Genomic DNA, 27,885 nt, shown 5'->3' on the forward strand with positions numbered 1-27,885 from the left:
GGATTCTATCTGCTGCTCTGTTGCTCTTGCTTTTTGTCATTTTAAATGGCTCCCTATAATCCTCTACTTACATGTCCCCTCACTTTTTCTCCTCACCCTTTTTCAGCTTATTTATTCCCCTGACTTCTAAAGGTCGAGTCCCAGTTATTATCTGACAACGTGAGCAAGGCTTGGCCTGCCCTTTTTGGGTGTGTCTCCTGAGCAGGCCCCTCCCCTTTTGCTGGGTTTGGTAACCAAAAGTAACAATCCACCCATCTCCACTATAGCTAGAACAAACACAGCCAATTAAAATGCTGATTTGTAAAGTCTAATCAAGCACTTCTAATGCTCCCCAAGCTTGCCATCTGGAAAAACAGACTAGAGGGCTCTCTTCCTGCAAAAATGGAATGTGGTGGTGGGTGGGGGAAATAGGGAAGCTTTGATGTTAGGATGAAGTCTGCTTGAACCTCTGGAAACTGGTTCATCCTTCCCCCAAGTAAAAGATTCAGACTTCAAAATTCCAGAAGGTTCTACATGTCAGGCCTCTAAGGAGGTGACACAATGAATTCAAAGGGCAGATAAATTTGAAGAGGAGCCTTGGGGAGGAGGTGGGAGGTACCAGAAAGCTCAGTCTGGGCTCAGTGTCCATGGTACCTGTCATGGTGCCTCATTTCCCTGAACTTCCAATTAATAGGTAGGGAAATTATTTGAAATGAGAATTTTCCTTTTTCAGAAAAACTTTCAGTTTATATTTATTACAAGTCCTAGCTCTCAAGTGTAATTTGTTTTGGAGGAGAGAACAGAATAGTAAAAGAACCATATCCCAGTGCTAAGCTACTAACCATTTAATAACGGCTTTTGGGCAGGGAAGTAACTAACTACTCTAGTGAACACAATTTTGTAAGATGTAGCCCAATTTCAGAAACATTAAAATATGAAAAAGTATGTCTCAAAATGGAACAAGCATGCAGCTGAAGACAGGACTTTCTTCCCAGCATTTCTCATCTTCCCTGCAGAGAGATCCTCTGTGCCAGCCATGCACATGAGCAGCCCAGGAGGCCTCTCTGAGCAGTGTTTTCGGACTGACTGGGGCAACATTCCCTGGGGGGACCTGAAAGAGGATCAGAAACTTCTCTCAGAGAGAGCTGTGAAATGAGGATACATGATGACCAGGGGGTCGTTGTCTTAAGTTCCCTGTCACCTCCCTCAGTGGCCTTTGCTCCATCGAGATTCAGCTCCTGGGATACCATGTGGGGATTGGGTCCAGTCGTGGTTTCTCAAACTTGAATGTCAACCCACCTTTGTACAAATGAGCAAATGTTAAATTGCTCATTTAACATTTATCCAGGGCACCTTTTGCCTCCTCCAAAAAAAATACTATTTAGGAAATACCAGTTTTAATGTACCAGTTATTTCTTCTAACATTAAACACATAACCACGCATATAATGAGCATGCACCCATGCACCACCTACACTCATTTTGTGAACACTATCAGCACTCTTCTCAAACAGGACCCTAGAGAGCTGACATCACAGATCATTTAAGTTACACAGACATCAGAGAGTCTCAGTGGACAGTGGTCCTTCACATACTGGAGTCAAGAATGCTCCCCAGAACATATACATGAATGAGAATGGCCAGGATTTAATTAATGGGTCCACAGGCCCCCTGCAGTCTATCTGTGGACTCCCAAAAGAGTCCATACACTAGTCCACCACCCTCAGCACAGATGTACAAGGAGATCCAGAGTGGGAAGAATTTGCCAAAGACCCCAGAATAGCCCTCCTCACCTTTACCCTGTACAAAGGACACACCGGAACCAACGAGCTCAGGCCCCAGGTGGCAGTAACCACCCCCACACTTCACCAGTTCCCTGCTCTGTGCCAGGGACCGCCCGAGGCACTTTACAGTCACCATCTCCTTCTGCCTAGTGATGGTGATTTGCCTAGTGGGTGGCATCTAGAAGTTAGTTCCTTTCCCAGCTGACACTAGCAGCTACTTGGAAGCTGACTCCCCACCTTTCAACAGCTTGTGGGATTCTAAGAAGCCTGCATTGCTGTGTCCTCCTCCAAGGCCTGCTGCTCTGTACAAGCCATTGGCATACCCAGAGGATGTCACTTGACTGCAGGGGATGGGAATCACAGCTTCCTGGGATTTTATTAAAATCACCCTAATGCTTTGAGGGGAGATGCTGTACTACTGAAATGTAGAACACGAGTGAATCCTTAAAGGACCCTGATGTGAAATACTGAGGCTTTAATCAAATATACATATTTTATACCAAGTTTATAATGGTGGCTTGAAAAAGGTACCTGTAAATCAACATTTATGACCAAAAGAAAACTAATCTGGTTTTGGAATTTTAACTTTATCTGGAATAGTAAACTGGGGCCAACTAAGTCTACCCACAAAGAAAAAACATCACCTTATTGCTTACAGACAGCCACATGAAATCATTGTTAGTGCAAAGTCCGACAATAAAATATATCAGCTAAAAAAAAAATCACCCTAAATGCAACAGTCAGTCAGTCATTCCCCGGCATTCAAAAACAAGCAACTGGAAATCTGAACTTGGGCAAACATGCATGCTTTCTCATTCAGAGAAGGAAGAGGAGTTGGAAGAAACAAAGACCACAAGCCAGCATGAAGAAGGGAGCTTACCCAGTGAGTTGGTGGTAGGAACCCAGAATTCAGGAAACTGTAAGGTGGTCCAAGGTCCAAGAGAAGTGTTATGAAGTATTTATCATTGTATAGAACAGCTATTATTTGCAATAATATTAGAGCAACGTTCATGTGATAGACTCTATGTGATCTGTCTAAATGGGGGTTATAGAGCTTGGGTAGTATGCCAAAGGAAAGCAAGTGGCATGAAGTATAGAAAATTAGCAATACACTGTGGAGGAAAGAGCCGTGGGAACCTGTCAGGTAGTACAATATAACCAGCCAGGACTAAGAAACCTGTACAGGAAGAGGAGGAATACAAAGATATTATTAAAATCTAAAAAAAGAAGTGAGAGTAATGCAAAAAAATAATAATACACCTAAAAGAAAACTAAGCAACAAACAAACAATCCAACACACACACACACACACACACACACACACACACACACACACACAAGTCAGGAGAAAGGAGGAATAAGCAGAAAGTTTGGGAAGAACCGAAGGACTAAAACCGGACAAAAAGAAAAAAATGAGGGACAGAGTATTGAAAGATAGAGCAACAATACAGTTTAAAAGATATAAGATTACTTAGAAAAGAAGTTGAGAAAGAAAAAAAAAGGAGAGGGGAAACACACACACACACACACACACACACACACACACACACACACACCTTCCTTTGTCGGTTTCAAACTGTCCAAACTGGTTTTTCTGGTTGCGGCAGGACCTCTCTGGGGGCTGGTATACAGGCACACGTGAGCCAGGCTACCGGATTGGGATGTGGGTGCCCGGACCCCTGGCAGGCTGCCTGGGTCCCTCGGTATCTGGCACTGTCCTTCTCAGTCCCGTGGCGGGACCCATGTGTTCCCGCCCCTTCCCTGGATGGTGCCTGGGCAGTTGGGCCGTGAGGCAAGTTGCTGTCGCAGAACACCTCAGTTCACTTTCCAATAGAGACTTCTCCACGAAGCCTCCCTGTCAACCCAGCCGAATCCAAAAAAGACCAGCAACGACACTGTCCTTCCCAAACCCCCTGGGCTAGCAGGCTGGTGGGCTGGCCAGCTGGTGGGCTGGCAACCACAGAGTCCGCACTTGAACAGGGCCCTCCGCCCCTGCCACCCTTTACATACACTTAAGCCCACAGGTCTCTGCTTGGCATTACCCAGCCTTGCCTAGATGGGGAGGAGGGGAGTCAGTTCTCTCCCACGGACCCTGTAGCAGGCCCAAGGCTCCCACAGAATCTGTTGCCAGCCCACAGGTGCCAGGCTTCTGGAGTTCCCTCCGCCACAGGCGCCCCAGCACTGGACCCAGACAAGTCCTCTGTTTCCCACTGATGCCGCCAGCCCAGATTGCCTGCGGCTTCTCATCTGTACTCACGCACCTTACTCACGCTCATCCATCCCACACTTATGACCTCAGCTAACCCTAATCACCTCCCAAAGGCTCCATTTCCAAATGCCACCTCACTGAGGGGGTTGGGGCTTCAACATATACATTTGGGAGCAGGGGACATAATTCAGTCCATAGCAATATCTGGGCTTAATGAGAGAAGTGACCATGTTCAATTGGTGATGTCTGTGATGGGTGCAGAAATGGTGTGTTCAGTAATTGTCATCCCTATCCTGATTTCCTTTATTTTGTCTGATGAGGTGATTTCAGTTACTAGAGAAAACCAGCTCAAATCATTTTAAGCAAAAAAGGAAAGTAATTACCTATTGTAACTGAATAGCCTGGGCTAAGGGCTTTGGGGCTATTTTGATCTTGGGCTCAAACAATACAAGACTGGGTTTCTTTCTTGGCACCATTGATGTTGGTGATAGTAAAGGAGTCCACACACTCACCAGTTCAGTATATCAGGCACTGTTTTAAGCACTTTACATTTACTAATTCACTTAGTACTCATAATGAGTCTATGAGGTAGGTGGTATTATTATTTTCATTTACAGATGAGGAGAGTATCCTTTACATTGAGAGACTAAGTATCTTGTTCAGAGCTGTGCAAGTAACAGAGCCAAGGTGAGCTTTCCAGAGTCCAAGATCTAAACCCACAGTTGGCAAACTCTGGCCTGTGGGCCAAATGCTGCTTCTACCTATTTTCATAAATGCAGTCTTCCTGGAATCCTATATCACTTATTCATGTATTATCAACTGATGTTTTTATACCACAGTGACAGAGTTGAGTAGGTACAATAGAGACTGTACTGTCTGCAAAGCCTACCATACTCACTCACTGACCCTTTGTAGGAAGCATTGCCTGACTGCCACTCCAAACCACCCTGCTCTACTGTATACTATCATCTCAGGCTTCAGATGGTGTTATGAGAAGGCTGTAGCTGCTCCTATTTCTAATCCCTTTCCAATCATATTCACCAGGACAGAGCAATTCTAATTCCCTTGTAGTTCAAACAAAGCCCTAGAACGGAGCTTTGCAGGCCCTGAAAGGCCTGAGTTAGGTCTTCTATAAACTGTGGCAGGGGATCATAGACTTGGCCCAGGTTCCATGGATGGGGCTAGTGGTGAGGTCATTTTCTTCCTTTTATTTAATTGAATTTATTGGGTTGATACTGCTTTATAAAATTATGTAGGCTTAAGGTGTTCAATTCTATATTTTACCTGTATACTGTATTGTGTGTACACCACGCCAAGTCATGTTCTCTTTCCAGCTTCTTTGCCTTGTCCAGCAGTAAATACAGAATTAATATGATGTTTGCTGGATGATTCACCATCATTATAAACACACCGTCTTGTGCTGTGATTCGGAATGACTTCCAGGGCTCCCATGTGCAATCATGCCTGTTTTACCAACATGAAAGAGCCTCGTATCATCAGGGAGTGAAGTCCCTCTGTTAGCCTTAAAATGATCTTTTAGATTTTATTTATCTTTTAGAGAGAGGGGAAGGGAGGAAGAAAGAGAGGGAGAAAAACATTGATGTGAAACATCAATCAGTTGCATCTCATATGGGGACCAAACCGTCAACCCAGGCATGTGCCCTGATGGGGAGTCAAACTAGTGACCTTTTGTTTTGTGGGATGATATCCAACCCACTGAGACACACTGGTCAGGGCCGAAAAAATATACTTAAAAATGTGAACTATCTCACTCAGAAAACTGAATAGACCAAATGCAGAACTTAGTGAATTATTATCAAGGGAAGTACTTAAAAATGGTAAGTTGATTTTGTACCTACTTCCCCTAAACATAACCATTGTCCTTGATTTCATAGGAACCACTTCCTTGTTTTTTTATAGTTTTACCATCTAAGTAGGCATCCTAACATTATAGTTAGTTTTACCTGATGTAAATTTTATGGCATTGCAATCATGAAGCGGATATTCTTTTGTCTGGTTTCTTTAACTCAATCTCCTATTTGTAAAATTCATCCATGCTGTTGTCCACAGATGCAACTCATTCATTTTTGCTGTTAGAATTCCATTTTGTGAGAGGAATGTATTGTTTTGTGCTGTTGGTGGTCATTTGTGGTATTTTCTAATTGTAGCATTTATGAATAGTGTTGTTGTGAACTCTGTTCTTGGGGTACAAGTGCACAAATTTGTTGGGCACATACTTAAAAGTGTGGTATGTAGCTGGGTCATAGATATAAATATCTCCAACGCTAGTGGATAGCACCACATTGTTTTTTAAAGTGATGAATTTATAATCTCACCAGCAGTGTACAAGAGTACCAGTTATGTTGTATCTTTGCCAACACTTGTTAGTGTCAGCCCTACTAACTTCATTCATTTTGTGTCTACAAAGTACTATTTACATTTCCCCAATTACTAAATAGACCATATTTTTATGTTCATTGATCTTTTGAATATCTTTTTTTGTGAATTGTCTTTTGTGAAGAGCCTATTGCCTACTTAGTACTAGGTTTCTTTTGTTTGTTTGTTTGTTTTTAAAATATAGGTTTATAGAAACTATATTTTTCAGTGGAGAACTCTACTCCCTTATCTCCACAATATCCTTTGCCCATGCTTCTTCTTATGACTCCAATGCTTTCTTCTATATTGTGTGGGGTGTCCCCTTATCCCTCCATCTGCTCCAAAGGATATTGCTACCTAGGGCTCTCCAGAGCCTCACTCTATGTGTACCCTTGTAATCCCCTCTGTAAAGGCCAGGACACATAATGACTAATTCTTGATCATATTTAGTGAAATCTCTGTCACTGATTTTTTTTTTAAATCTTGATGCCTGCTGGAGATCTTTCTCCACTTGGCTGCCCCACTGGCTCCTCCAACTCATTATGACCAAAATTACCCCCCTGACCATTTTCCCTCCTCCTAAACCAGCAATTTTCAACTGGTGTGCTGTAAGAATTTTAAAAACATGCAGTACCCAGCTATTTAGTCAGGGCACTGACCTCTTTTCCCTTAGATTGTCAAATGAAAAAAAAAAGACAACAGCCAACACAATAGCTTTCTAGTGTGAATGAATCAAAATTATACCTACTTTTTTTGTCATATTGCCAAAAATCTATTTTTGGTGTTCTGCAGAATTTTAGTAATTGGTTAATGTGTGCTGTGAGGTGTCAGAGGTTGAAAATCCCTGGTCTAAACCCTTTTCATGTCCCAGTAGTCTTTATCTCTGTTCAGGACATCCCTTATCAGCTTAACCATCACCTAGGTATCTTCACAAACTCCTCTTTCTGCTCTCATCAGGTCAGTCTGTCAGGTATACTGGCCTGAACCTCTGCAGTGTTTCCTTTATCCCTAGCTTAGGTCCTCATCTTCTTTTCCCTGGACCATTCCAACAGCTTCCTGTGAACTACCTGCTCTCCAGCTTGTCCACCTCAAATGTGTCATTTACACAGTGGCCAGGGAGAGTCTTCAAAAATGTAATCCTCACTATGTCAATTTTCTCCTTAAAAATCTTCCAGTGGTATTCTAGTGATGTCTAATCTCTCTAAATGGTCCTCTGCTCCCTCACCAGCAGTCGAGCCAGTCCTAGCTGAGTCTTTCAGCAAAATCAAACTGCTGGTAGTTCTCAGAGATGGGGGAAGGGCAACTTCCCAGCCACACACCATTGCCCATGTTCATGCTCACCTGGATGGAGTTGGTTCTCCTTTATGATTGAACTCACTTAATCTCCCCAGGAGATCAGATGCTCTAATTCTGTACACATGTAACAACTGATGTGTACCTCAGCCTTTGCATTAACCGTGTTAGATTGAAATCCCCTGTTGGAATTGTATTTATTGTTAGACTGCATTCCTGAAGGACAGGGCTTTCTTTGCCTTGTTCGTCTATGTAGCTAATTGAGTGGCACATGATCAGATATGAATAGCTGTTAGGCAAAGAGATCTGTAGGAAGGCAAATAATTAGTGGCATTTAATCTTGTGGGTCAGTGATATTGAATGCACTGAATGAATTCACAGGCCCATCTGTGTGCAACTGTGCCCATGCAGATGCCAGTGAGTGTTGGTATGAGGCAGTCCTCCCAGACCTTTGCAGAACTATCTTTGGTACAGCAGACGGAAATGCTGAGTGCTCTTTGACTTGACATTAACAGTTCTTATCAAGATCTTCAACCTAAAAACCACTGGTTTTTAGGCTCATTGGATAAATTGGGAGAAAAAAACCCCAACAATGAACTGAGGCAAATTTTAGAGATTTGAAAGTCTTAGTCTTGGCGTAACTCTCTGTAACCTTGGGCAGATGGCACCACCTGTCTGGTCATGAAAGTGCTTGAATCAGTTCAAATGGCCCCACAAGGAATAATGTTCAATTACTGCTCATCGCCAGGGCAGTTATTCCACCCAGAGTGTCCCCGTGACTGAGCAGTGTAATGAGCAGGTGAGAAAAGAAGTCATTACAATCTGATGTGGCACCATATAACTTTATTAGCCAGTGGAGTGTTAATTTGTAGATGGATCCCCAATCCTGGTGTAAAATGCAATGAGAAATTCACAACCTTTGTTCCAGGTTGTTTCCTCAAGCAGCTGAGAGAGCCCCCGTGATTCAGACAGAAGGATTCACAGATTCAGAGATGATTTTCTGAGGAAAGAGGGTCTGTGGGTAGGGTGTTAAGGCTTCATGTGTGTGTGAGTATGTGTGCACATGATGTCATGTTAAGAAGAATCCATCATGTGTTTAATGCTGGGGAACGGGAAAGCTGTAATCACTGCCATTCTTGTAGGCCCCTCACAGTGTCCCTCTTGAGATGCCAGCTGAGACCGATGGAGTCAGTTAACTGTCCCCATGTTGGTCCAGGGAAGAGCTGCTTTGAGCTGTTCCATCCCTGAAATGGCATTCTTTTTGTACACTGGAGAAGTTCGCTTTTGCACTGAGCTTTCTTGCTCCATAATGAACATTTTCTGAGTTTTTATGACATTTGAATATACCCTTCAGTGAATATGCCCATCTTTGAATGTTAGCTGATTTTTTCATCAAGATGCATTGCAAATACAGCTAATTAACCTATCTTTTCAAAAAGAGTATGAAAAGTAGGAGCAATATCCCTCATCTTGTCAGGAAAGAAGTGAGGGGCTGAAAACCAAAGCATGTCATTAAATAAATGTGCTGTGGAATTAGAAAAACAACCCCAGTGTCCTGGCCCCACCATCTTCCTGTTAGGGTCCAGCCATAGGCTGAGAGCCATATGACAGTGGACTCAGCAGCAGCACTGGGTGGTGGCTGGTGTGCAATGTGGCCTGCCCTTCTCCCCTGGTTGAGAAGTGGAGGGGTGTTTACTGTGCAGTTGTTTGCTGTTCTCTTTGATAAATTCAGCTGACTCTTCATTGTGGGGGCGACTTTTCCCGCTTGTCCCTCCGTGTGCCACAGATGAAAGTAAACATGACTGAGACATGATGTGATCTGCTTGGGGAGGAGAGGTAGCCAGTTTCCCAAAGGAAAAAGGCCTTGAGCAGTGGACAGTTTCTCAGGGGGAAAAAGACATTGAGCCCCTTCCTCCAAGGGCTTTTACTGGGTTGTAATACACAGGAATACAGGGTGGCAAGGATCAAATAGTAGATAACATTTCAAAGAAATCTGAGGGCACAGTCTGAGTCTGAGTCAGAGTCTGTCAGGAAGAGAGTTTTAGGGTTTCCTGCTCAAACCCTTAACACACTAATGAAAGCACTCTTAGAAGAGCAGATTTCACAGGTTTTTCAGGAAGTCTTTGTGATGCCTGATTTTTCTCCAGGACATGCTCTAGCGAGGCAAGGAGCTGCACCCCTCACCATCAGGTATTCAGGCTTAAAGGTATTAGAGCCAGGAAGCACTTCTCCCAGAGGACATGGGGACTCAGGCTATGTCAAGACTGGGGGGTGGGGGGGGGCAAGAGTCTGTTGCTCTTTGTTACAGCCCCTCCGAGTCCTTCCATGATATGACCTCCCAAGTGATCCTGTCTGGCCTAGGTTGCCCCTCTTCTGAGGGGTCTTACCCATCAAGGACTTCCAACCATGCTTTGGGGGCAGGGAGGAAACTGAGGCAGCATTTGCTACCAGAGGCAAGCCATGTCTCCTGCGCTCATATTCCAGAGGTCGCTTACTCATCCTTAGCCACAGGGGGTAGAGTTACAATTCCTGGAATCAGGCAGAGAGGTCTACAACACTTCGTAAGTCACCTGCACTTAGACTTGGAAATTGTCACCTTAGATGAAATACGACTTTCAATTATGCCCCAGTCAGAGAAGCTGAGATGGAAAAGCTAAACTGGGGAGAGTCAAGTTTCTTTTCATTAGAATGACTTGGGCACATAGAACACAATCCAGCACCCACCCCTCACACATTCCCCGCCAACCTGGATATGTGTGTGGGACCATTCACCCTACTCTGATTTGCTGTGATATCCCTCAGCCACCCACAGAGTTTTTCCTTCTATATGGTGGACACACTGGCAAGTGAAAATGCCAATCTTGTTGCATCCCTGTCCTGCTATATTAGGCCTGGGCTCCACTTTGAGAGATTTCTTAGGGGAACTGCCTTGTTTTCCCTGAAGAACACCCAGGGAATGGTTTGCCTTGCCTCTTGCTTTCAAGTGGGAAGGTTGAAAATAATGGCTCTTGTCACTCCCCTTAGCCTTGTTATGGGGAATATTTAGTGCTGGAGCGAGATATGGGGGTAATATCTTGGGTGTGATAATGTTGCTCCTTGCATCAGTAGACATGGTATTGATTGTGAGCTGTCAACCTTTCTGCATGCTTTGCAGAGTCCCAGAAGACTATTGCTGGGCAGGTAATGCATCAGGCAGGGACATGTGCTGTATTAGCTATGGCTGCAACCTGAGCTCTGTTGCTTGCTCTTAATATATCTGGGCTCACTGGCTCTCCATTTTTTTCTGTTTAATTCCTTGACTCCTCTGGGCAGTCCTGTGATGCCATGTAGCCAGTTCCCTGTAACTCAAACTCCCCACAACACCCTGCTCATCTTGTATGCTTCCTGAGGGCAGAGGCTGTGCCTGTCTTCCTCACTCATTTATTTGTTCATTCCTTCAACAAATATTTACTGAGCACCTACTATGAGCCACATATTTCTCTATGCTCTGGGAATACAAGAGTGGACTAAATGCCTTGGGCCTCATGGAACTGAGAGTGGTCAGGGAAGGATTCTCAGAGGAGGTGGCACTCGAACCAAATTTGTTGATATATCCTTTTGTGCCTGGATCATATAGATATAGATATAGGTATAGATATAGATATGCTAAGTTATGGAAACCATAATTATTCAATTAAGTGGCTCATAGCCTGGCTGTTGGAGAATCCCTGATGTGTGAACCTCACTAAGGCCATGCATTATTATTTCTCATATCATGTATTATTGTTCCTTTACATTATGTCCCCTTACATCTCTTGGTCTGTGTTCTTTTCCTTTTTTTTTTTAACTAGTCAGTAGTTTGAGAATATTGTACATTTCTTAAACACATCAGGTGTTTTTTTGCTTTTTCATTTATGGTCTCAGTGCCTGGCATGCTCTTTTCCTTCCTCAACACCTGGATGACTCACTTGTTACTTCATATTTGGGGTTTTACCTCCCATACAAGGTGGTGCCTCTTGCTGCTCTCTTACCCTGATCACAGCGCTCATCGTGCCGATGTACACAACCAGGAGAACACAAGCATGCAACATGCACTGAGTGTTTCTGGCTGGCCACTCACCATTCTAAGAACTTTATTGTATTAAATCATTCAATCTTCACAGCAATTTTATGCGATAGATGCCATTTTTATCCTTATTTTAACCGATGAAGAAATTGAGAGTCAGAGAGGTTAGATTTCAACCCAGGCAGGTCCCCCAGGCTCTGCACCATCACATTCTGCTGTTAATGTCACCTGGGAGGATGCCTGTATCCCCCAGGACAGTGTAAGCCCTATGAGAATGGGGACTGTCCCTGCTTCCCCAGACCACTCTGGCACAGGCTTGGCAGGTCGTACATGGTAAATCATTAAATGTTTATTGAGTGAATGAGAGAGAGGAGATTAAGATGGCGACAGAGTAGCATGGAGGGAACCCAGCTCCCGTGCACCTGGTAGAAAATCCAGGAGGATCTACTGAAGAACAGCATAATCAACCAACAATTCCCCAACATTTATGAAAATAAGAGACCAGAGAGTGTGACAGAGGAACCAGACAGCTGCAGGTCAGCGAGGACTCCAGAAGGCGAGTGAGGACAAAAGCGGCTGTGCCCGAGGCCTCCTTGGGGGCGGGCGACCTCTGGCACACTCACAAAAGGCCATGAGAGGACGCAGTGCACAGGTGGCTGTCTGCAAATCAAGAAGAGCATTCCCACCGGATGCTGACCCTACTGACACCCTGACCTAGGACTTCTAGTCTCCATAACTGTGAGAAATAAACTCCTATTCTTTAAGCCAGCCAGTCTGTGGCATTTTGTTATGGTGGCCCAGGCTGATGAAGACAGACATGGTCCCCTGACAAAACAGGACCCAAATTATCTCTACCAATCCATCAAAGACACCGCGTGAAATGAATCCTCTGTAGCCCTGCTTTAGGTCATGAATTCTAGGATCTGCTCTCTAGTGATATTGGCAGATTCTGTAAATATTTTCAAGTGTCTGCTTGTGACACAGAAGGAAATTTGCCAAAATACATATACATTTTTAGATGTGTGGTTTCCATTTCTAGCTTCTCATTTATGAGTCTTTATACATTTTAAACCCATACACTTTAAACTACTTGCAAAAAAAAACCTTGAAATCCTCCCATGTTCCATTTTTCTTTGCCAAGTACCTTTTCTCTTAGAAGGGTCAATAAATGCTGTCTGCACAAGTGAAGTCAGTAAAGGCTGCTAAAGAACAAGTTTCTCCTATAACTCAGGATGTGATAAAATTAATACACTTTAAAATGCAATGTCACTGATGGATGTAAGGTCCTTAATCTACAGTGGAGAAAAAACAATGGCATAATTAACTTGATTTGTTTTACATTCATAGAAAGAGAGCTTTCTGAATTCATAATGCAAATGAGCTGAGAATCTGGGTATTTTTTTTCTTTAAAATCTAATTAGCTTATTGCTAACAATATTCCATACTTTCCACATTCTTAACCCATGGTGGGAATACTATTACTATCTCCTTGAAAAATTACCAATGCATTCCTTCTTTTCAAAGAAGTGGAGTCTGTTAGGAAAGAATTCCCTAGTAATTCTACAGCCATCTACGAACTGTCTGGAGCAGTGATTTTTCAAACTGGACCATGCATCAGAATCACGTGGAGGGCTCTTTAATACATAACGAACATTGGGCCCATCCCCAGAGGTTCTGGTTCAGGAGGTGTGAGGCCACTAACTAACAAGGGTGGGTACCATGGATTTTTTTTTTAAAGGTAAAATTTTATTCTATTTCTAACATGTTTTTGCACTTTTAAAAAAAATCTTATTCAAGTACAGTTTTCTGTCTTATATTCCCAGCCCTGCCCCCCCAGTGCTCCCCACCTCCCTCCCATTTCTGCCCCCCACCTTAGTTATTGTCCATGTGTCCTTTATACTTGTCCATGTTTTCACTCTTTGTCCTCACCTCGTGGACATCGCTGCATAGCCCAGAGCATAGTACAACACCCATAAGCAAAGCTTGACCTGTACTTGGAGGCTCAGAGAACGCAGGTCTGGTTTCTTGTAGATGGGGGCAAACCTAAAGGCTGAGGAGAGGAGCAGTGCTTTACAGATGCTATGTGAATGACAGCCGTGCCTACTTACAACCTATGTTACCAGTCCACGAGGAATGAAACATAAAATGTAAAGGCCCTTGGGAACTCCTAGAGCATTTTGACAGAGTAATTCCATGACTGTGGAGTCTAATACTAAAGGATTAGGGTTTATTTCATTTTGGTATGAATATTGTTACTGTGTTTTAGATAGTTTGAGAAACACTGGATTTCAAAGAGGCAAGGTAGATCCTCAGAGAAAAAAGCAGAGGCAGGGGTCTGTGAAGGAGTCCCTGCTTCTAGCCCATGCCTGAGACCTAGTGGCATCCATGCCCTTAGACTCCAAAACACATTCCTGAGTCCTCATGATGGGTGCTTTTTGCTGAAGCTTGCTCAGGTGATTTTTTGGGCCATGAAACTAGAATCCTAATGAGTATATTCATACCAGTCTCTGAGGGAACAAATCTCTCCTAGTCTTCATCCCAACTTCCTGATAAGTTCTAACCTGAGACTCCATCAGCCAATCCACAGAAACAATCACCTGTTCCTTCTTGTCCCTAACTAGGCCCTTGGTTCTAAGATAAGAAGGCTCTTTACCTAGGAATCATGGAGAAGGCCGAGAAGAGAAATGGCTGAAATAGATGAGAGTGATTGATAAACACCTACTGCATGCTCTCCCAAAGGGCACACTGTGTGAGCCGATGCGCCACAGGCTCACCTCACAGAGCCCAGATGTGGGAAACAGACAACGGACAACTTAACAAACAAATCAATAAACCAGGTCATTCCCGAGAGTCAGACATGCAAAGAAGGAAATTGTATATGGCAAAGAAAACAGACCAGCCACTCAAAACTACCAGCTAAGGGAAGAAGGAAGGTGAGGCAGAGACAAAAGACTGAGAGTGATAATAAATGTCATTTATTGAAGGCCAGCCCTGTGCCAGGCCTGCTAAATATTGTAAGCACAACTACCCTGGGGGAAGTGTTGTTATCCCTATATTATAGATCGGGGGGGGGGGGGGGCAGGGTGCTCAGAGAGGCTCCTTAACTCACCAAAGGCACAGTTGGAAAGACATAAAGGCAGGAGCGGATGTAAATATATGTTACTCTAAAACCCATACCTTAACGCGCATGGAAATGAGCAGAATACGAAGCTGCTGGGCCTGAACAAGTGAGTATCTTTTCGGTCACTCAGAACAATCAGGCTCAGCCATTCTCACTTCCTAGCAAAGAGGGCCACGAAATCCCTTCAATTGCATGTGTCCTGTAAAATCGATGCAAGGCTTCCTGCTTCGTGAGGCCTGCCTGTGTTCTTTAGGAGACAGTAGTCAACAGTAGTCAAGTGCTTTTGGCCACACAAAAGCTCTTTTTGCAGCAAGTATCTAACAAAGTGGAACATGAAAGAAGATTGGAGATTATGGTGTTATTTCCCTAAGCAGTGGCAGGAAAGGGCTGTAAAATGTCTCATAAAATCCCATCAAATATACAAAGGGCATGGACTTGGATTGAATAGCGATTGAGTGAGTCATTGTACACCTGCACGGGGTTTCCCACAACCAGAAGAGCCCGGGACTCAGATCCTTGTTTACCAGTGCTAACCCATCCATCACCACCCAGACTTGAAGCTGTGCCCTCCCTCTCTCTCTAGGGCAGACAGTCCTCCCCCTCCCTCTCTTAATAGGTTAGTGCACATGTTTGCTAATAACACTTTCAGGTCACTGAGAGTGTGAGTCATCCATCTTCAGGGCCTTGTGGGCAGGCAGATTCTGAATTTAGTCCTCTGTAACCAGCTTCAGGCTGAGTGGCTGACACCCAAGTCATGAACAAGGTAAGCGCAATAGCACTGGGTGCCAAGGAGAATTATGGAATGGTGACTCTTGGGCTGTGAAAGCTAAAATATCCATACCAACCCCACTGTTCTAGAACTCACAGTGATCTAAGAAAAATTGTATTGATTTTACCTGCATTCTACCTATGAAATAAAAGTACACTAGAACAATTACTATTTACATTGACTTTAATAAAAGTAGCACTCTGCCAACCCACCATGTGCTACTCATCTGAGAGTTACAGGTTGACCAGATACCACTAATAACATGAGTAAGTGCTCAGTGAACATCAGTGTCAGATCCCATCAAAACAAGTATCACTACCACCTTTTTGGGGCGTCTAACCTTTTGGCATCTCTGCACCACACTGGAAGAAGAGGAGTTGTCCTGGGCTACACATTAAATACATTGTGATATGTGACCACAAAAAAAATATCATAATGTTTAAGTAGATTTATGATTTTGTGTTGGGCCACATTCATAGCCATCCTGGGCTGCATGAGGCCCACGGGCTGCAGGTTGGACACCCCTGGACTGTAGATAGCATTACCCTCATTAGAAAAAAGAAGAAAACTGGGGCTTATAAATCAAGTCTGATGGTTGACAGGAGTGTAGTGATGGCATGAAGAATGACAGAAAGGAGGTTCCTTCGACTGCCATTTGCAATTTTTGTACCAAAAGAGATGTATCATGGATTTGTAATGGCCACTGTGAAAATGTGTAGATTTCTATAGTGCTTTAAATGGTTCATAGTTCTTTCAAATACATTTTCTTTATTAGAGTCATACAATAACCCTGGGAAATAAGCTGCTATGCAAGTAAGGAGACTGAGGCTGAGAGCAGTCAAGGTAGTTGGTAAGGTCACCTGATAATAAGGGAAAGACTCTTACTTGCCCATGATGCCATCTTTCTTTTTATTAAACCCATCAAATGAAATTCAGAGAGTTACATTCAGAAATGAAATTATTTGGAATTCTAACAACGAAATATTTGGATTCTTCAGATCCACTAATTTAAAAGAGTAGAATTGAAATGATAAAAAACTGATTACAAATAAATCTGGTTGCCAAAGGCAACAAAAAAATAAAAACAAATTAAGCGTGTCTCTCACAGATGCAACAGTGTGGAGTGTTGGGAACCGCTCTGCCTGGTTTCAGGAGTTGTAACTGCCCCCCATGGATAAGGCTGAGTGAGCGACCTCTGGACTGTGAGCCACTGAGGAGACAAAGCTTATCTCTGGCAGCAAGTGCTGCTTCTGCTTCTTCCCCTGCCCCCAGTGCTGGTCAGTTAGTCAGAGACGGGTAAGATCCCTCAGAGGGGGGACAACCTAAGCCAGACATGATCACTTGGGAGGCCATTATGGGAGGACTCAGGGGGGCTGCAGCAAAGAGGGGGTGATGGACCCTCGCTCACCAGCTATTCTGACATAGCCTGAGTCCCCATTTCTGTTTGGGAGAAGCGCTTCCTGGCTCTAATCTACTTAAGCCTAAAAACCTATGACTGGGAAGGCGGTGCAGCCCTTTGCCGGCTAGAGTGGGATTTGGGGTGATCGGACATAAGAAAGAATTCACAAAGTCCTGTGAAGCCTGCTTTGTTAAGAGCGCTTTCATTCATATGATAAGGGTTCGAACAGGAAATGAGTTTGTCTTCCAAAGTTTTTGCAACCCCCTTACCTGACAGACACTGACTCAGATCAAGCCCTCAGATTTCTTTGAAATGTTATCTATTGTTTGATCCTTGCTGCCGGACATTGATTGATGAGTTTTACCTGTATTCCTGTGTATTACAACCCAATAAAAGCCATTGAAGAAGAGATTCTTGGTCTTTCTCCTCTGAGAGATTGACCATCTCTCCTCTGCAAGCAGATCTTGTCTTGGTAGTTTCATTTTCATCTGTGGTGGACGGGGGCACTCGTGGGCAAAGTTGCCCCAACAGTAGAGCCTTCCCCCTCCACCATTCTGCTAGACTGTCCACACATCTACTTCATAAAACTGTTAGCGGCAACTACTTGGAAGAAATAAAATATTTTTCCAAACCACTCTGATGCCCACGGCAGTTGGATTTGGGGCAGGCAGGAGCAGAAGCAAGGTTTCCCTGTGATCCAAGACTAGGCCAGCAATGGAATGCTCCCATCCACATTTCAGAATTGACTGACTGGCAGAGCCCCAGAGCTCTCCTCAGCAGTGACCCCATCATCAGCTGTTCCTTCCCTCAGCCTGCTTGGCCTTCCCATGGAGAGGATGGTACACTGAAGGTTCATGACAGACAGGCCTAAGGCCCAGCACAGCAACCACCCAAGGGAGCAACTTCTGGAAACTCCCCTCAAGGGTTCATTTGGTCCCCAGGTGAGACCCACCTTCAACAAATACCCCCTTTGCCCCAGACTAGTATCAGGGCATGGGGCTATAGACTTCTTTCCCTGGGGTGCATGGGCCCTTCATGGGCCCCATATTTCATAGAAAAATCTGAAAGTAAGTACTCCAGCCCCTTCAGGACACAAATTCCAGGTGTTGTCTAATAGGAAACAGTGGATCTCTGATCAGGGTAAAGCCAAACCCTGGGACCCTGGGAAGACTGGCACTGAGAACAGGCTCTGCTCAACCAGACGTTCACATATGGGACCAAACCTGGAAGCTGATCAAGTATTGAAACCAAAACCTATGCAAATGCCCTATTTTTGCACTGAATGACAATCTACTTGCCTTTCCTTTTCAAAGAGAGAGCAAGAGGATTCAAATAAGAACCTCACCTTATTCTGCTTGACTCAAAGAGTCAGAACTAGTATTAAGTTAGTAAAAGTTGAAGAAAGGCAGATTTCAACTCAATGTGTGAAAGGATGTTCTCCTAAGTCATGGAATCAAGCATAGGCCAGAGTCAACTCTGAGTCACTAGAAGCATTAAGTGACTCCAGACAACTGAAACACCAGGCAGGGTGTGGCAGAGGGGCATCCTGGTCAGGATGGAACAGGAAGTGAAGTGACCTGAAAGTTTTGTATGTTAAGTAAGATCTCAGTATCTGGTAGAACACTAGAAACAGTCTGACACACTCTTAAAATCCCCCATGAACAGGCACACATGTGTGTACGTACATACACATGCACAAGCAACATTGCCTAATGTGTAGGAGCCTGTGCTCTGGAGTTGCACAGTCCCAGTTTCTGCCACTTTACAGGGTACCTGACCTTGAGCAAACTACTTGACCTCTGAGACTCACTGCCCTCACCTACCAAATGACAATAACAAGGGAACCAGACTCCCAGAGCTGTTCTGAGGATTAAGTGAAATAGTGCACACAGAGAACTTGGACTGTGGTAGCAGTTCAAGGCACCATTATTGTTGATGTGGCTGGGCTCTTCGTGTTCTCCAACATGGTATATTCATGCCTAAGTCTAAGGCTTTATTCAGATTATTCTCTTCTGAGTATCATGCTCACACCCCTCGTTATCATATCCATTTCTGCAAAGCCAGTGCAAACAGGGATAGACCTAGGGAAGGAAATATAACATCAGCTTATTACTTGATTCTGTCAAAACTTAAAACTTGCATTCTCTTTGACCCATAAATTTTCTTTGACATGAAGAAATGGCAGCTCCCTGAGGAATGGGGACCCAGAATTTAGTGATCTTCACAGCCACCACTGATGTGGAGGTAATCTCTAAACTCAAAGTGAGGAAAGGCGAGTTGGAAAGGTTGAGTCGTGGCCTGGTGGCACACCCACATTCTCTCCTTCAAATGCCGGGTTCAGTTATATTTGCCTCATGGCATTTGCCCACTTCTCAGACACCCATTTTTGGTATCCTCTGAGGTTGGGGGGAAAAATCCTTCACCGATGAGTCAAATGAGAAAAGTGCATTTTTCAGACAGCACACTGGAGGCAAAGTCAGAATTCAGAGGAAACTTGGGAGTGTTTTGTTTACAGATGTATAGGCTCTTTTTCACCACTGGGAGGAAGATTATATGCCAGAGGTGGGGTTGGGTTGGGGGCAGGGGGTGCTGGGGCAAGCCTGGACATGAAATGTTTCTAAAGGTCTGCATTCCTGATTCCAGAAGGTCTGCATTCATCTCTGAATCCAGAGATGCTAGGGATTCCACCTGGCTGAAATTTATAATCTTTAGTTTTCTTGGCTCCTTGTAATGTGATTTTTCCCTGCAATGATATCTCTGAGTGATGAATAATTGACATAATATTCAACGCGTATGAAGACTGATGTGATCGCAGGGCTATGAATCTATTTTAATGCTTCCTTTCCCCACATTCCTGGTGGGCCCAGAGATGAATGAGGGAGGGCAGGTCCTGCAGAGTCTGGGGTGCAGGTGATACAACAGCCTTAAATTGTAGTGTTCCCAGGATTGTTGGAGGTGGGGAGACAAACCTGGACTTAGCAGCACCTTGCTAAGATTCCCTGGGGAGCCACTATGCAGGCAGAGAGGCAGACCCAATGACGAATGGACTTCTTGTGTCTTTGTCTTAGTATCCTTTCTCAGTTATAAGATGATGGGGACAGAATACAGATGCAGAAACACACAGAGAGAGATCCACACATGTAAGCATAGATACACAGAGAGATATACGCATGGATACATATACACAGAGATACATACACACACATAGACACATACAACCTGCACTTGTCCAAAGCCTGCTTAGTTCTTAGAGGGCCTGATAGGTTGCTTTCTGCTTAGGTTAAAAAATAAGTAAATAAATTACTGCAGGGTGAGTTTTCTGTTTGGAATTAAAAAGACAGGGAGAACATCCCAAATTTGGAAAACATGGTATTTTCAGTAAGTCTTGTGTGAATATGAATAAATTCCTCAAAATTAGGTTTTGAGGAATATTCCTGAGGCTCTTTTTAATTCTCAAGGACCATGAGACCAACTTGGGGACAAGCATACATTATAATTTAAGGGAGTTTCTGAGTTTGCTTGTGTAAACAAGATCCATTTAACCTATTTATTTAATAGTAATGATAATAAAAATTTCTTAGCAGTGAGAAGACCAACATGTATAAATACAAGACATTGTGGTTACCGTTACAATAATTATTCTGTTCCATAAACTTTATTTAACATTTCTGGTATCCCTATAAAACCCATTTCCCCAAGTGGCCGAGCACTGCAACCACATGTTTCTAATTTTGCTGCTTAACAATCTGTGGTTTCGAACTTCTCAATTAGTTTCAAGGTGATTAGATCCCTTAAAATAGGGAGAATATGATGGGGAGTCATCTTTTTTCTATGTCCTCTTTTTTATTAAGTTTATTGGGGTGACATTGGTTCATAGAGATTCATCTGATACAATTCCAAAATATTAAGACCCTCAGTCATTAGGGCAGAATTGACAGATAATATTGTCTGAACTCTCACTCATGCCAGACTCTGTGTGTCTCGCTTTTCATTCACTATTGCATGTAACCCTTGCTCATGCCGTGAGGTATACTGTTAGCCCTGCTTTACAAATGGGAAAAGTGAGGCTAAGAAACAGTCAGTTTTCCTGCGCTAGTGAGTGGCCGAATAGAGTTTACATCTCACGGCCCTGCATCCTGGCATTCTGACACAAAGTCCCTGCTGTTAACAGCTACATTACTGTATGGCATTTCTAAGTCGCTAAACTCAAACATATTATTTGGGGAGGGGAGAGGAATAGTGGAAGGAAATCATCTATAAGCTTGTGAATTCTAACATGTGCCCTGCCCCCGCAAAGTTGCAATCAACTTTTTTTTTATTTACTACGGTTCCTGAAGTCACTAAAATGACAGGCTCAGTGCTCATAGTCCCAAGGGACCATCAAACAACATGACACAAACTTCCTTTTTCTATGGCCAAATCCCAGCTGATTTGGCTTTAGGAAATTTCCACCAATGAGCTTCAGGTAGTCTATGAGCCCCTAAAGTCACAGTCAAGTTTATCTGCATCTATAGAGGTTTTCTGCGGGGAAAAAATTTCACAGTGTGCACCAGTTTCTCAAAGGGCTTCAGAACCAGTACACTGGAAACAGAGAGCATTGAGATACTGCACCAGGAAAAGACTCCTAGAATTTCATCTTCCAGCAAAGTTTCATTTCAAGAAATTAGAAAAACTACAGGTGTGTGATTTTCAACTTACTGCTAACTGTATACCTTTCCTCATGGAACAATAGACCTCTTTCTTCTTGAGCCCCTTGTAGCAGTGTTTGAGACACAGCATGTTCCAGAGAGTGAAGGTTCTTCTGAATCATTCTTGGCCTTGGCAAGAAGGGTTGTTCTTGGCTGTCTTGTTGGCATGGCAGCGGTATTTGGCTTCCGTGTCTCATACCTGTCATCCTTACCCCTTTGACACTATTCTAGGAGGAGTAAAATTTCAAAGTGGATGAAGTGAAAAAAAAAGCAGAGTACTGAACAGTATGCCTCATGTGCTTTTTGTTTTTTTAAGAAAAAGAAGAGAAAGAGGATAGGTAGTAGGGAGAGAAGATAAACATATTTGCTTGGTTTTGTATAGAACATCAAAAGTTCACACAGTAAATTGCTAACACTGGCTGCTTCCACAGAGGGCAACAGGGTAAGATGAGAGATACTTCACTGTTTGTTTATATAACTCTTGAATTTGAAACCATGTAAACAAAGAATTTTTTCAAATACTCTTGAGGAGCCCTGGCTGGTGTGGCTCCATGGGTTGAGCTCTGGACTGCGAACCAAAGGGTCACCAGATCTATTCCCAGTCAGGGCAAAAGCCTGAGTTGTGGGCCAGGTCCCCAGTAGGGGGCACTCGTGAGGCAACCATACATTGATGCGTCTTTCTCTCCCTCTCTCCCTCCCTTCCCCTCTCTCTAAAGATAAATACATAAAATCTTTTTTTAAAAAGTTGTTTTGATCCCTGAATGGTGTGGCCCAGTTTGTTGGGCATCATCCCACAAAGTGGAAAGGTCACTGGTTTGATTCCAGTCGGCTGGGTTGTAGGTTCATTCTCCTGCCAGGGTGCACGTGAGGGGCAACCAATCAATGTTTCTCTCACTTCCTTTCTCCCTCTTTTGCTCTCCCTCTAAAAATAAATAAATAAATAAATAAATAAAATATTTTTAAAAATCAAGCTCCTAATAGAGTCATCAACACACCCAGGAGCCTGAGAAATGCTGGTCTTAGGTTCCCCTCATCTTCATGGGGCCAGCATGGTCCTGTTTTCCTGGGAGTCCCCACTCAGTCCCAGCCCTTCCCAGCCACAGTTCTGCAGAATTCAGTCCCAAGGTAAATGCATATGTCCAGCTGCTCCTGCACACCAGTAGCAGGCACAGGGCACTGTGGGTCTACCTCTCACTGGCTCTTGGTAATGAGTTTGCTTTTGAGCAGCCTGATGCAGCCAGGCCTCTCATCCGCAAGCTGAAACCTCTTAGCCTATGCAGCCCCATTTACTGAATGTACTGAATAAATGTACTGAATTTGTTTCCATTGTGCCATTCTTTATGTCTGCTTCCTCTCCAGGGGCACAGGCAATGAAGTTTTATGCAATTGTCAGGGGTTTTTTTTGTTCTCTTAATCAGAGCTTTAGATTTTAAGAAAGATAAAAAGGAGTATTTAATTTAAAATCACCCATGGCTTTTCGGTCCTGGAGTGTATTAAAAGGGGAAAAGCGGGGGAAAGAGAGAGGGGAGAATCCAATAGATGAACCCAGGTAAATATAATTAAGGCAGCTCTTATCTTGTTATATGTAGGAAGCACCTAGTCATGGCTTGTCTGAAAAATAGGCCATTCTGGTGTCTTCCTAAGGTGCTGTAACCACATCTTACAGGCAAGCAGAGGTCAGAGTCCTAACACTTCTGATGTCTGTAAAACTGAGCTACAGCTCTGCAATGTACTTGGACATGACCTTGATCAACTTACTTAATTTATGAGTTTGAGTCTCCTCTCTGGTAAAATAGGGATAATTACAGTACTTAGTTCATAGATGTGACAGAATGCTTGATTGTAAGCAGGAAGAATGTATTAGAATCTATGGCAGCACAGGTGTGTGCACCTGAAGGGTCAGCTGGTCCCCTAGGGCTCCGAAAATGCACAGTCTATCCACAGCACTACTGGCAGGAGCTCACCAGCCACTGCCCCCATCTCTGCCCTCTTGTCTCTTGCTCCCACTCAAACTATCCAGTGTGAGTGTTTCTTTGCTGACCTTTCTGCTGGAGACAGGAAGAGGGAAGCTGTGGTACCCCAGAGCCCCCCAAAGGAGGAGAGTCCCATGAAGATACACACAGGGCAACTCTCCCCTAAATGAGAAATATCTATGACAATAGGACAGTTGTGAAGAATGAATGACAAAACACACAGAAAGTCTTTAGCAACCTACTAGAATGGAACAGATGACCAATACATGGCAGCTATTACTATTGCTGTAATTGGCAGTATTTTTAACAATGACTACTCTGGCCACTGGGGCTGATACAGGCAGATGATAAAAATAGATTCATCTTAGATGAATTTGTGCTGAGGGAGAGGGTGGCATGGTAGATGTTGAATGTATAGGCCAATGCCTCTGAGGAATGACACCTAAAAATATCAAGGCTGCTGATGAATTGCCCTTGACTTTGCTGTCAGCCCGGACACTGGGGACCATCACCTGCCCTGCAGCAAAACTGGTGTTGTCAGGCTAGGGCCTCCCCTCCACTTTTCAGATTTCACCGTACCATGAGCAGGCTCCTACTCAAGAGGGTTCTTCCATTATAATGCCTTGCCTCAAGTGCCAGGTGTAGGAAAGACAGATTTGTGGTCCTCCTGAGGTTAAGGTACAGGCCCAAACCTTGTCATTTAAAAAGGACACAGGCTGGTCTGCACATTGTTTGTATCAAAAATATGGCTGAGTCTAAATATTAGTCCAGTGTAGCTGCAGACAATGAAGCCTGATATGGCAATTAACTCTTTGCATCCCTCTGTTGTGTGCAATGGGGGGTTTTGTTAAAGGGCAGAGTTTTCACCTTATTAGGGTCAAGTCATGTTAATCAGTGGCCAAGAGCCACAATTAAAAGTGAAATAGTACCTTGGAAACTGTGATCCTAAGTCATTCTGACATTGCGGAGGCAGAGAACTGTTCTTTTACAAATGTGTGGTGTGAGTTACCTCAGGCAGTTCTAAGCTGACTTGGTATTGCTTGACCCTTCCTCACAGTCAAGGTGAAGGTTGGTATGCAAATGATGAACCTGAGGCCCCAGAAGGCTTAGAGGACCATTGCAATAAAAGAAAAAATACTATATTGGTATTGGGTAAAATTTAGTAAAATTAATAGAACATTTAGTATAGGGTTTAAGGTTACTATCATTTGGCATATATAATTATTTAGAAATACTCTGTTCTGCATCCCCACCATGCCAAATCTTTCACCTGTCTTAAAACAGTTGAGTTGGAACCCCAGATATGACAGTGGTGATGCTGAACAATGGGGAGTAACCACTCAAAATGTAGTTAAAAGCCAAGATGGTGGTGGCCATTCCTCACCTGAACCATTTCTAGTCAGTGTCTGCTAGGTGTCAGAAATGGTGCCGAGTCCTGGGGCCTCAGTGAAGAGCAGAGGCCACCAGAGACTTGGGGAGTTTCGAGGTTAGTGGACAAAAAAGGGGCTGTTTGTATAAAGAAATGCAAAATGGTAAAAGTCATCAGTGCTATCAGAGGGGTAAGTAACCGGGGTATGGCTGTGTGACAAACAGGCTGAAACCCAAAGAATTTGAATAGGTACAAAGGTGGAGTGGGTGGGGGCCAGTGGGAAGGAAGACATCTGTCAGGCAGTCATCCAGCTCACCCCACCCCACTCCTTCCAGGGAAGTTCAAAGGTCTCTGAACGTCATTGTTAATAACAGGCTGGGAAACAGACCCAGACTAGACCTGCCCACTGCATGCCCACAATCCAGAGGACAAAACTCTCAAGTCATACACTAGTGTTTAAGCCTCTGTGAGCAAGACAATGAAGATTATACAAATGAGAACAGGGCTGGTTCATCCCTGCCCTACATTGTACCCAGTCTACTTCTGAAGATAAGACAAATGCATAAATAGTTTTTAAAAATATCTAGGCTGTTCAGTGCCATCATAGAAGGCATATTCTTTCAGCCATTCAACATTTATTTAGCAAACATTATGGACTCAACATTGTGTGGGAAACAAAAATGACTAAGACTCATTATCTGGGTTAAGAAAGATAGGATTCATCATGCACCTATTAGAACAGCCAAAATCCAGACCGTCGACAACATTAAATGTTAATGAGGATGAGGAGCAACAGGAATACTCATATATTGCTAGAAGGGATGCAAAAACAGTACAGCCACTGTGGAAAACAGTTCCAAAAGTTTCAAAGAAGATGGTTATTACAAAATTAAACATATTTTTATCATATGACTCAACAAGCATGGACCTTGGTATTTTCCCAAAGGAGGTGAAAACTTCTCTCCACACAAACCTGCACTGGATGCTTACAGCAGCTTTAGTCATAATTGCCAACTATGGGAAGGTAACTTGGCAACTAATTGCCAAGGTGTCTTTCAGTAGGTGAATGGACAAATAAACTGCTATAGCCAGACAATGAAATACTATTTGTAACTAATAGAAATGAGCTCTCAAGATATAAAAAGACATGGAGGAACCTTAAATAAATGTTACTAAGTGAAAGAAACCAATCCAAAAAGGCTGCTCTTTTGAAAATCATACTATACAATTCCAACAATACAACATTCTGGAAACAGCAAACTATGGATGTAATAAAAATATCAGTGGTTATGGGGGAAGCAGGGGTGTGTGAGCAAGCAGAGTGCTGAGCATTTTTAAGGCAGTAAAGATTGCATGATGCCAGGGTGGTTACAGGCTTACATCTTTCTCCAAACCCAGGAGTGCATGGCACCGACAGTGAACCCTGAGGTAAACTGCAGATGTCAAGTGATTATGATGTGTCATTGTAGGCTCCTCATTGGCCGAAGATGAACCATTCTGGTGAGTGATGTTAATAATGTGGGAGGCTATGCCTACATTAGGGCAGAGGGTATGTGGGAAATCTCTGTACCTTCCTCTCAGTGTGGCTGTAAATCTAAAACTTCTCTTTAAAAATTGTCTTAAAAAAGGAAAGAAAGATAGTGTTTTCACTGGGTCTTCAGGGGAAGTAGAAATTGGACTGGTGGAAAGGAAAGACATACAGCTGCAGTGGGGGTGGCGGGGGGGGGGATGTAACAGAGGGAACAAAGTCAGAGAAAATGGACAGAATTTTCATGATGGTTGTAGCTGAGGAACCAGTTGAGTTGGCCAATGCTGCGGTCCGGCCACAGCTGGGTCCAGGGGTTCCTGAAAGGTGGGTAAGGCATCAGTGGTGGAAGACAGGCACCTAATTGGATGCCGGAGAACAGCCAGCCTCTGTGGGACTGACCGAACTCCTAGAGTTTGATTTAGCTTTATTTTTATAGATTATTGTATAACATTAAGGAACAGGTGCGTGGCATGATCAGTCAAGTAGAAAAAACAAATACAGAGGTAACTAAGAAAAGTACAAGAATTTCCATAGTTTCAGTTATGTTAAACAAAAGTTGTTTTGACCAGGAGAACCATTAATCAGACAATTTGAAATAGTTCTATGTACAGAGTTTGAATGTCTTATTGTTTTTTAAAGGTCTTAGAATTTCACATGGGGCAAAATGTACGCTAGACCAAACAGATTAGGAAATTCATTATAAGCTTTTGTAGTATCTAACTTAGCTATCTATCTTTCTGTCTAAAATATTTCTTTCTGTACTATGGACTCTAACTCCTTGGTAATCGTTTCTATGTGCTTAGTTTGTAGTAGCTAACCAGCATCTCCTGTTTCTTTGCCTGTCTAATTCTAATTGATATATATTTCTATACAAGGTAAAGGAGGGGCTGTTATTTCAATAACTTTTAGACATTCAGGGTCTATTTCATTAGAGGGGATTTTGTTCTCTGGTCAAGAAATTATTTTGTACATTGTAACGGATTCAGGAGTTCTTTTATGGGAACAGTCAGGGATAATTTCTTACTCAGGTTTACAGACATCTTGTTTACACAATTTTGGGCATGATTCAGTAGTCCAGGGAGAACTAGTTGTCTCTTCAGAATTTCTCTCAAAGTTAATCATTGACTCACTATAAGCTTCTTGCTCCTCATGGCCTGTTCTTTTGAGAATCAGGGTGCAAAATAAGACCATGAATAATATCAGTAAGGAAATTACTAAGAGCAATCCCCAAAAATCACCACCACCACCACCCCCCCCCTTTGTATGCCACATTCTCTTCCATGAAGATGGATTCCTTGAATTCTTTATTTCCACATCCGGACCTTGTCAGACAACATGGTTGGAAGAGGACAT

Source organism: Sturnira hondurensis, unplaced genomic scaffold (genome assembly GCF_014824575.4).
Source record: "Sturnira hondurensis isolate 20B ecotype Veracruz unplaced genomic scaffold, ASM1482457v3 Scaffold0004152, whole genome shotgun sequence".
Lineage (NCBI taxonomy): Eukaryota > Metazoa > Chordata > Mammalia > Chiroptera > Phyllostomidae > Sturnira > Sturnira hondurensis.